The sequence below is a fragment of the Phocoena phocoena genome, chromosome 6 (assembly GCF_963924675.1).
Source record: "Phocoena phocoena chromosome 6, mPhoPho1.1, whole genome shotgun sequence".
Taxonomy (NCBI): Eukaryota; Metazoa; Chordata; class Mammalia; order Artiodactyla; family Phocoenidae; genus Phocoena; species Phocoena phocoena.
This window is the reverse complement of record NC_089224.1, coordinates 85,670,126-85,679,000: the sequence shown is the minus strand read 5'-3', so window position 1 is coordinate 85,679,000 and position 8,875 is coordinate 85,670,126.

Genomic DNA, 8,875 nt, shown 5'->3' with positions numbered 1-8,875 from the left:
ATAAATTTACTGTGAATATAAATTTATAATATTCTTTCTCTTAGTATTTCTCTTTTAGTATTTTCTCTGTTGCAATATTACCTCAATATGTGTACATTTTACTAGATGTTCAGTATTCCATTTTAAGTATTATTATACTTCATTCTACCCTCTTAGCATGTATAATAGGGAAAAAATGGCAATTGGATATCCTGCAGTAAACATACTTATGCAGAGAGATTAATTTTTTTCCTTTGGAGTATTTTAAAATACTCTTTCAGAATCCTTTTATTATAAAACAGTGGCATGATACTTAACATACCTGTCTAATCTGTTTGGTAGCATAGAGAATTTGGGGCCAAATCTTTTCCCCATTTAGCCAAAGCTCAAGATATATATTTTATAAGTTATTTTCTGAGTAATGTCAGAAATACTAGATTTTTCAAAGAAAAGAATGTCCCACTCAGACTTTTTAACAATTTTTAAGAGAACTGCTCTATCTTGATGTATGACTTCATGTTAACCAATCTTTTGGGTTAAATATTCTAGACCTATAGAGACCATTTCTACTGACCAAAGACTCAAACATAATCTATTTGTCCAAGAAAATGAAGCTTTTAATAAGGAACCTAAAATAAAACTGTGTTCTCATTTCTTTTGGCACTTGAGGGGAAACTGTGAAGAACAGCTCAGAGATTTAACTATAAAAAATAGCTTCTGTGAAAAAGCAGCCACTACTTTTCATGAAGATAATGTGACATTTTAAAAGCAGCCCAATATATAGGCTACAGAAGAAAGGGTCCCCATGGAAAAACTATAACTGTCTTGTAAACTAAATATTTCCTAAATGTAATTCAGTTCTCTTCCTACTAATAAAAGTAGGAACTGCTTTAAAGTATAGGTCCATCTCATAAATTACAACAATATTAAAGAAGGCCTTTGTAGTCCACTGAACCAAGGATTATTTGGGGTTAAAGGAATGATAACTTTGTCAACAGAATTTACAGAGATGTGCAAAATCTACTGAAATATTTTGCTTTATTTGATTAGGCAGCTTCTCAAGATCACTCATACCGCAAAGAAGATGCTAGGCTCCAATAAATGATTTTACCTTTCTACCGTTGTAAATTTACTGAATAATGGTCAGTATTTTTCTTCACCTTATGGCTGAGAAATCTATCCACGTTCCAGGTATCTGCATACACTTTTCAAGTTAGATTTCTATTTTCAAAGCTATTACACATGAACCTTTAACAACCATTAAGACTACAGTTAGTGTTACCTCCCACGCTGCTGGCTAAGATTCAGCAGCTCACATTAGCCTTGGTAGCTTGGCCTGAGTGTCAAAGCTATTCCCTATTTAACTACAGAACTAAAACTTTACTGTAAAAGCTCATCTAAGGGGCTTCCCTGGTTAAGAATCCACCTGCCAATGCAGGGGACACGGGTTTGATCCCTGGCCTGGGAAGATCCCACATGCCGTGGAGCCCGCGAGCCAAAACGACTGAGCCCACGTGCCACAACTACTGAAGCCCAGGTGCCTAGAGCCCATGCTCTGCAACAAGAGAAGCCACGACAGTGCGTTCAGCGCACTGCAATGAAGAGTAGCCCCCGCTCACTGCAACTAGAGAAAGCCCACGCACAGCAATGAAGACCCAAAGCAGCCAAAGATAAATTTAAAAAACAAACAAATAAAAAAAAATCATTTAAGGGAGCTAATCAAGCTTGGATACATATCAGTAATGAGCTTACAACTCAGTGCTTTCTGAAATAAGTGGGAAATTTACACTGGTACACATCTGCCATCATGCAGGACCTCTTTGACTTTAAATTGGGCAGGAGAGCCATCATTTCCACATTTCCCAGTCAAGAGCCAGCCTCCTACTACAAACTGAGTAGGTAGGCTATCATCCAGGTAGACACTGTTATTCACATCTGAAAAACTAACCCTGGACCTTCTTGCACTGCTAAAGAAGAAGTTAACTACATAAATCACAAATTTATTCCTCTGAAAATACCCTAACTATATAACTGTATAACTACAACCCATGGTGTGATGGGTAAGAATGAGGGAAAAGATGCTTCTAGGCTTGAATTTTGAAGGAATCCTTGAGATACACAGACATGTTCTTATTTCTGCATCAACAGGTCTACCAGCTCAGACTCTTAAACTATGGATTTTCTAGGTCAGTTCCTCATAAAAAAAGGGGAATGGAATCAGGTCTAATAGCAATGATAACAAAATAGAATCACCATCCTATAGTTTGGAAACTAAACTCTTTCATTTCTTAAACTGAATTTTTTTCTCATCTTTTTTCTCCCTCTTTCCCTTCTAAAATTATTTTTCACAAAGTTTAAATGCCAGGGCCCTGTATTCTTTTTTTTTTTTTTTTTTTTGCGGTACGTGGGCCTCTCACCGCTGCGGCCTCTCCCGTTGCGGAGCACAGGCCTCGGGCGCGCAGGCCCAGCAGCCATGGCTCACGGGCCCAGCCGCTCCGCAGCATGCGGGATCCTCCCGGACCGGGGCACGAACCCGTGTGCCCTGCATCGGCAGGCGGACTCCCGACCACTGCGCCGCCAGGGAAGCCCAGCCCTGTATTGTTAATACCTGAATACAAACTCCACTTTCACTACCCTTTAGCTCTTTGACTTTGGTCAGTTGCATAAGCCCTATCTTAACGATGGCCATAATAAGTATACTCACTTCACAGGACTGCTGTGAGAATTAAATGAGTTAATGTACACAAATAACTTAAAATAGTTTATATACTTGGGCATATAACAGTATCATACAACAAGCCCAATAAATGTTGCTGTTATTATTAAATACTTAGCATTTTTTCAGTAAAGTTCCATTTGTAGCTTTCCTTTTATTTAGCACTAGAAAGCATATTAAAATTTAACTCGTGGAAGATTTCTAAAATGGAAGAATTTCTAGTCCCTTGAATGCTGGTTATGGAGGTATTCTGGAAGAAATATTATAAAGAAAGGGTCTTCCCTGTTAAAGTACAAATCCTTTGAAGGGTTGAGTTGAGCAAAATCCAGAAATAACATTTTTACTGCTAAAGAAGAAGTAACTAAATTACTAAATTCTTCCTCCCAGAATACCCTAACTGTATAGGTATTACATTAAACCTACTAGCAGAATTTCTGTACTTCAGGAGGGACATTAACTGTGTTAATTTTCAGATTGCTTTTTGACAGGACATTTAACTGAACGGTGACATGTCACAGAGATTTTTAACTGGTGTTCCTGGTCCTTTGTTGAACCACTGTCCTCTCAAAAGTAAATCACCAAATTTTTCTCAATGTGAAAAATATTGGAGAGGATAGGAGGATAACGAGTTATGTGCATACGTGAACATGTGTGTGTGTTTGTGATGGAAATATCAGGCACTGAGCAGAACAGCATATAATTTGCTAGTAGTAAAAGGTGTGGAGGTGCTGAAACTGTAAGCCTGTTGCAAAAGCCATGGTTTTTTTTTTTTTTTTTTTTAGAGCAGGCAAGAACACTATCTTTTGTGTATATATATATATATATATATATATATAAATAAAGACTTCACCTTCCAATGCAGGGGGTGCAAGTTAATTCCCTGGTCAGGGAGCTAAGATCCCACATGCCTCGTGGTCAAAAACCCAAAACATAAAACAGAAGCAGTATTGTAACAATATATATATATATAGGCAGTTAGCAGTTCCATTTAAATGCAGCATGGTGCTAAAAGGCCACAGAGTGAGTACTAAGTAAGCGCAGATGCTTTTAAAGACAGTCCAAAGCACATTTTACTGTAGTTGTTATCACCTGGCAATTTTGATGACTTGTTTAATGTTGCTTTCAATCTTTTTTAAAAAATTCCTTCAAGTACACAGGGGAATGTTCCAGTGTTCAAAGAGTGCTGTAACACAAAAGGGTCACAAATTCCTGCTATAGCAGGAATACACATACACACACACATACGTACACACATTAAACTTTAAGTCAGAAGACTTGTCTTCCAACTGTAAATAACCAATTTTGCATCGCCTGTCATGGTACTGGATCTCCCTAAGCTGAGGCATGACAATCAGTAAGATAAGTCTGATAATACCTCCCAGATAGCAAGATCTTTGTGGAATAAAATAAATGAGACACTGCATGTAAAAGAGCTTTGTAGATAATAAACACATTTAAAAAGAAAAGATTTCCCAGAGATCTTAAAAGAGAACTCTTTGGGAGTGGGGCATAAAACAGACAGTTATATAGTTAGAGAAGAATAAGGAGAGATGTACAGACTGTAGGGCTTGAATTGTAAAGGGCAGGAGCCTACTCAACTGGCATGTTCTGAGCTAACAGGGACCAGTCTTGGAAACCAAGTAGAAGGAGTTATATGTGTCTCAGTTTTGTCAAAAGCTGACTGCCAACTGCTCCATCTCATGGGCTATTGCAACTTCAGGGGAAATGTTGTATTTGCTTTAAGTTCTATGGCTCCACGTCCCCTCTGGAGAAGTATAAGCAATTACATCAAAAGCCAGATGCTTGGCCAACCTCCTACTTATAACAAAATTTCCTTTTTTTTTTTTTCCAAAATTTCTTAAAATTTAATTAATTGGAATACTTGACCAGAATAGGTAACAGATGGATTATTAACTTGAATGTTTGAAGAATTTACGGTATAGATCAACTCCAGCTATTTTTTTATCAATGCTTATTCTATTCCTAAGGGTATCCACAGAGTATATGCAAAAATCCTGAGGCAGAAAGTTATGTTGTTTCATTTTAGCTTCCAGGATGGAAATATTAGCACTTTTATAATCTTTAGAATACATGAGAGTAGAAATCTGTAACCCACAGAAGAAAAATAATAAAAAGCACTGATGAGAAGCTTTTAATTTTTGTTTCCAGTCCCTTTCACTTTGTTATTCTTGACCACCCCCACTAGAGATGGAAAAAAGGTTGTAATATTTAGAATTGTGACGTTTTTGTGAATGATATATTGTGCAGTTAAGTATTCTTTATCACAAAATAATCTTTATGTCTCAAAATATATTATTAAATTACTTCAGTAAAGTCTTTCAGGCTGATATAAAAGAACACTAGGCAGTAAGTCAAATCCACAAGAAGAAATATAGAGCGCCAATAAAGGCAACTACGGGGATAAATATTAAAACATTATAAATACATTTATTTATAAATTTTCTCTGACTTGATTTAAAAGAAAACTGCATAAACGTTCATAAAACTGCTCATGGGTTTATAAAATATAAAGCTGTAATTGATATGAAAATAATAGCACAAAGTAGGGAGAATGAAGCTATGTTGGAGCAAAGTTTCTGTACTGAAAAAGATGATATTGGGACTTCCCTGGCCATCCAGTGGTTAAGACTTCACCTTCCAATGCAGGGGTTGCGAGTTAATTCCCTGGTCGGGGAGCTAAGATCCCACATGCCTCGTGGTCAAAAACCCAAAACATAAAACAGAAGCAGTATTGTAACAAATTCAATAAAGACTTTAAAAATATTCCACATGAAAAAAAAAATTAACCTGAACCAGATTGTCTGAAGTTAAGATGTTAATTGCAATCCCCAGGGCAACCAGTATGAAAATAACTCAAAAATATATAAAAGAAAAAATAAGAGAATTAAAATGGTGCGCAAAAAATGTTTTTAGCAAAAGGAAGGAATTGAGAATAGAGAAAAAAAGATAGAAAATACACAGAAAATAGGAAAATAGCAGGCAAATCCTACCTTATCAGTAACTATGTTCTATATAAATGGATTAGACATTCAAAAATTCCAATAAAAGGCAGAGATTGGCAGAATGAATTATTTTCTTAAAAGTAATACCAATATGTTCTATATAGGAACTACATTTTAAATTCAATGACAAAAGAGTTTGAAATAAAACGATCAGAAAAGATAAACCAGGGAAACAGTGAACAAAGGAGAGCTGGAGTGGCTGTACTAATATGAGACCAAAAAAAGACAAAAATTGTTACTAGGGACATTTCCTCAGGATATCCATTCAATGGGGAGAAATCGTTGTCAAATTTGAAGTTAAACTGGAGACATGACAGATGCTTATGCAGCATCTCTCTCATTTCCAGGCTCAGATTCAGTCAGTCCAGAGTCCACCACATCAGTAATTCCCAAACTCACCCTCACTCAATGCCCAACCTTCTCTGTCTTCATCCCCCACTGGAAACTTGTTCTAGGATCTGTTCCCCATTCTGAGGTGGGGATTGGTAGGGGAGATATGGCCCATCAGTGGCCAAATATTTTGTATCTTGCTTTAAATTAAGTTCTGTTGCAGTAGCTGGAGTGTGACCTGAGTATTTCCTGTTGATATATTAAGATTCCTTATTCAAAGCTATAAATAGCATGTGTTCCATCCCTTCCCAGTTTTTCTAATAAGAGCCTTTTCCGTTCTCCCTTTTCTTGGCCTCCGCTTGTCAGGAAGAGGAAGAGGAGTAAATAATACTCTTTACCCTCCCTACGCCCATGCTAGGTCTATGGAGTACAAAAGCCAGCTAACCAAGGTTACTCTACATATAGTCACATAGCTGTACCACTCACACTAGGTCTTTGTGCCCTCTCTGGGGTTAGGAGTGGAAGGGAAGTTTGTGAACACACTTCTGTTGAGTCAGGTGAGTAAAGAAGAGCCATATTATCCTCACTACCTGCTCCATGCTGACTCACCACAGATCTGGATGTACTCTGTTCCCTACTGTTCTAGAGTATATGAGGATAGATAAAGGGCAACCTGCTGGACTTCTGTACAATTCCTCTAAGGCTACACTGAGAGCAGAGAAACAGTAAGTCTCCACAGTCTCCAGCAGGATGGTAAAATGCTCTTGGGGACTGCTATTCCTCACAAGTGGATTGTTATCTCCCCTCTTGAGAATGTAGAGTCCAGCCACTCCCAAATTCCACTTACAAATTTTTTGAAATATGAAGTTTCTTGTATCTTAACCATTCTGGGAGCTGTGTGGGGAATTTTCAGCTATCTTAGGCCTCTGTAAACCTGGTATCTCCTTTTCTCCCTGCACCCGTAAACACATCTGTATAAAGTCAAAGGTGAGGGAGCAGGGGAAAGTCTGGTTTATCTAGTCCTTTTCACAGTAGGAAAACCCTCTGAATAGTTTAAGGTATTTTTGTTATGTTTTTCCTTAAAATGAATATATAATTTAAGAAAGAGGAATATTTAAGTAGTTGGACCTCTGAGAAGGTACATTGCAGAAATCTAGAATTAAGTATGTGTGCAATGCCACTGTCATCCTTCTTCCTCACTCCTTGTCACTTTTGAGAATCCAAAAGAGAAAGATGTCTTTTAGTGACAGAGAAAGATGTCTCCTTCCAGGATATCCCAAAGTTATGCGATATCCTGAACAGGTAAAAGACACAGATAAAAGGCAGCTCATGGCTGTTCGAAGAAATAATTATATGAGGGAATGGTAAAAATCCGTGATCATGATAAAAAGAGGCCATCCTCTTCAGATGATGACTAGTATCATGATTATTAGATAAATCTAAGTGTATGCAGATTTCCTTAGAGTTTTTCAAGATTTTTAATCCACTTCCAAGCTCATTTAGGTGGCGGTCCCCATTTCCCTGCTGTCTGTCAGCTGGGGCTACTCTGTGCTCTATCACACAACCCCCTCCATCCATCTTCAAACCAGCAATGGCACTTTGAGTCCTGTTCACACTTGGAGTCCTGTTCAGACTTCAAATCTTTCTGACTTCCTGTTTTGCTACCAGTTGAGGCAAATTCTGTTTTTAAATGACTGTTGTGGTTAGATTGAGCCCACATATATCATTTCCCTTGTCATTATCACAAAGTCAATTGATTAGTAATCTAAACTGTACCTGTAAAAATCCTTTTTTTCCATGGAATTTAACATAATTATGAGTATGATACCTCATAATAATCACAGTCCTGAGAATTATGGTAGGAAATCATTTTATCTTCAGCAAAATTTCTATACACATTCACATCCATTTACCATATTAATAGAGTCTGCATCATGGCATTATTCAATGAAAACAACCAATTCATGCACCATATTGTAACCATAAAACCTTGGTTAATTAGATAACAGTAAATACAATGATGAATGCTAAGATTTGAAAAGAACTTCAATGAATTTGACTTCCATAAATACATGTATGATCCCTGAACTCATTTATTTGTGCATTTTATTGGCTTTATTAGTGAGTTCAAAATTACTAAAACAGTTATATCCATGTTGCAAAGCACTTAGCAGATAAGAGTTTTGTATTGAGGGAAATGAATTATTCAGAGTGATGAGTAATAGGAAGCATGTAACTTTGCATATAAATGTATAAAGTATTTACTAATAAGGAAGGAAAGAGATCCAGGAGTGTAAAGCCATCTTTCCTTTCCTTTTTTTTTTTTTTCTTCAAAGAAAGGGACTACAGTGTTTAGAAAGGGAATTAAGAATATGTGTTTTTGTTTCATTTGTTTTTATTTTTGAATGACTTTTCTATTGTTTATATAGTTGTGTGTTTGCTTGTACTTAGCATGATATCATTATATGAACCCCTAGTAAATTAAAGGTCCTCAAGATTAATTGGAGAACTTTAACAATGCCTCTCTTAACTATTCTGGAACAAATACCTTTCACCACATTGGCCAACTGCCCTCTCATTTAAAACAAAGCAAAACAAAGCCCTAAAACTGCAATAATCTATTTGAAGAACTTTGAACAAAAAGAAAACCAAAGGATTTCATAGTTACTATATAAAAGTATTAGTAATCTGTAATATTTTGAAAAATTGTTGCTAAATGTGGCTCACAATGGACAGGATTTAAGGGAATAACTGAAGATGGACTCATTATCCACTCAAACAGTGACATTTAATAATTATAAATTGAGTGAAGGTCTCTGATTATATT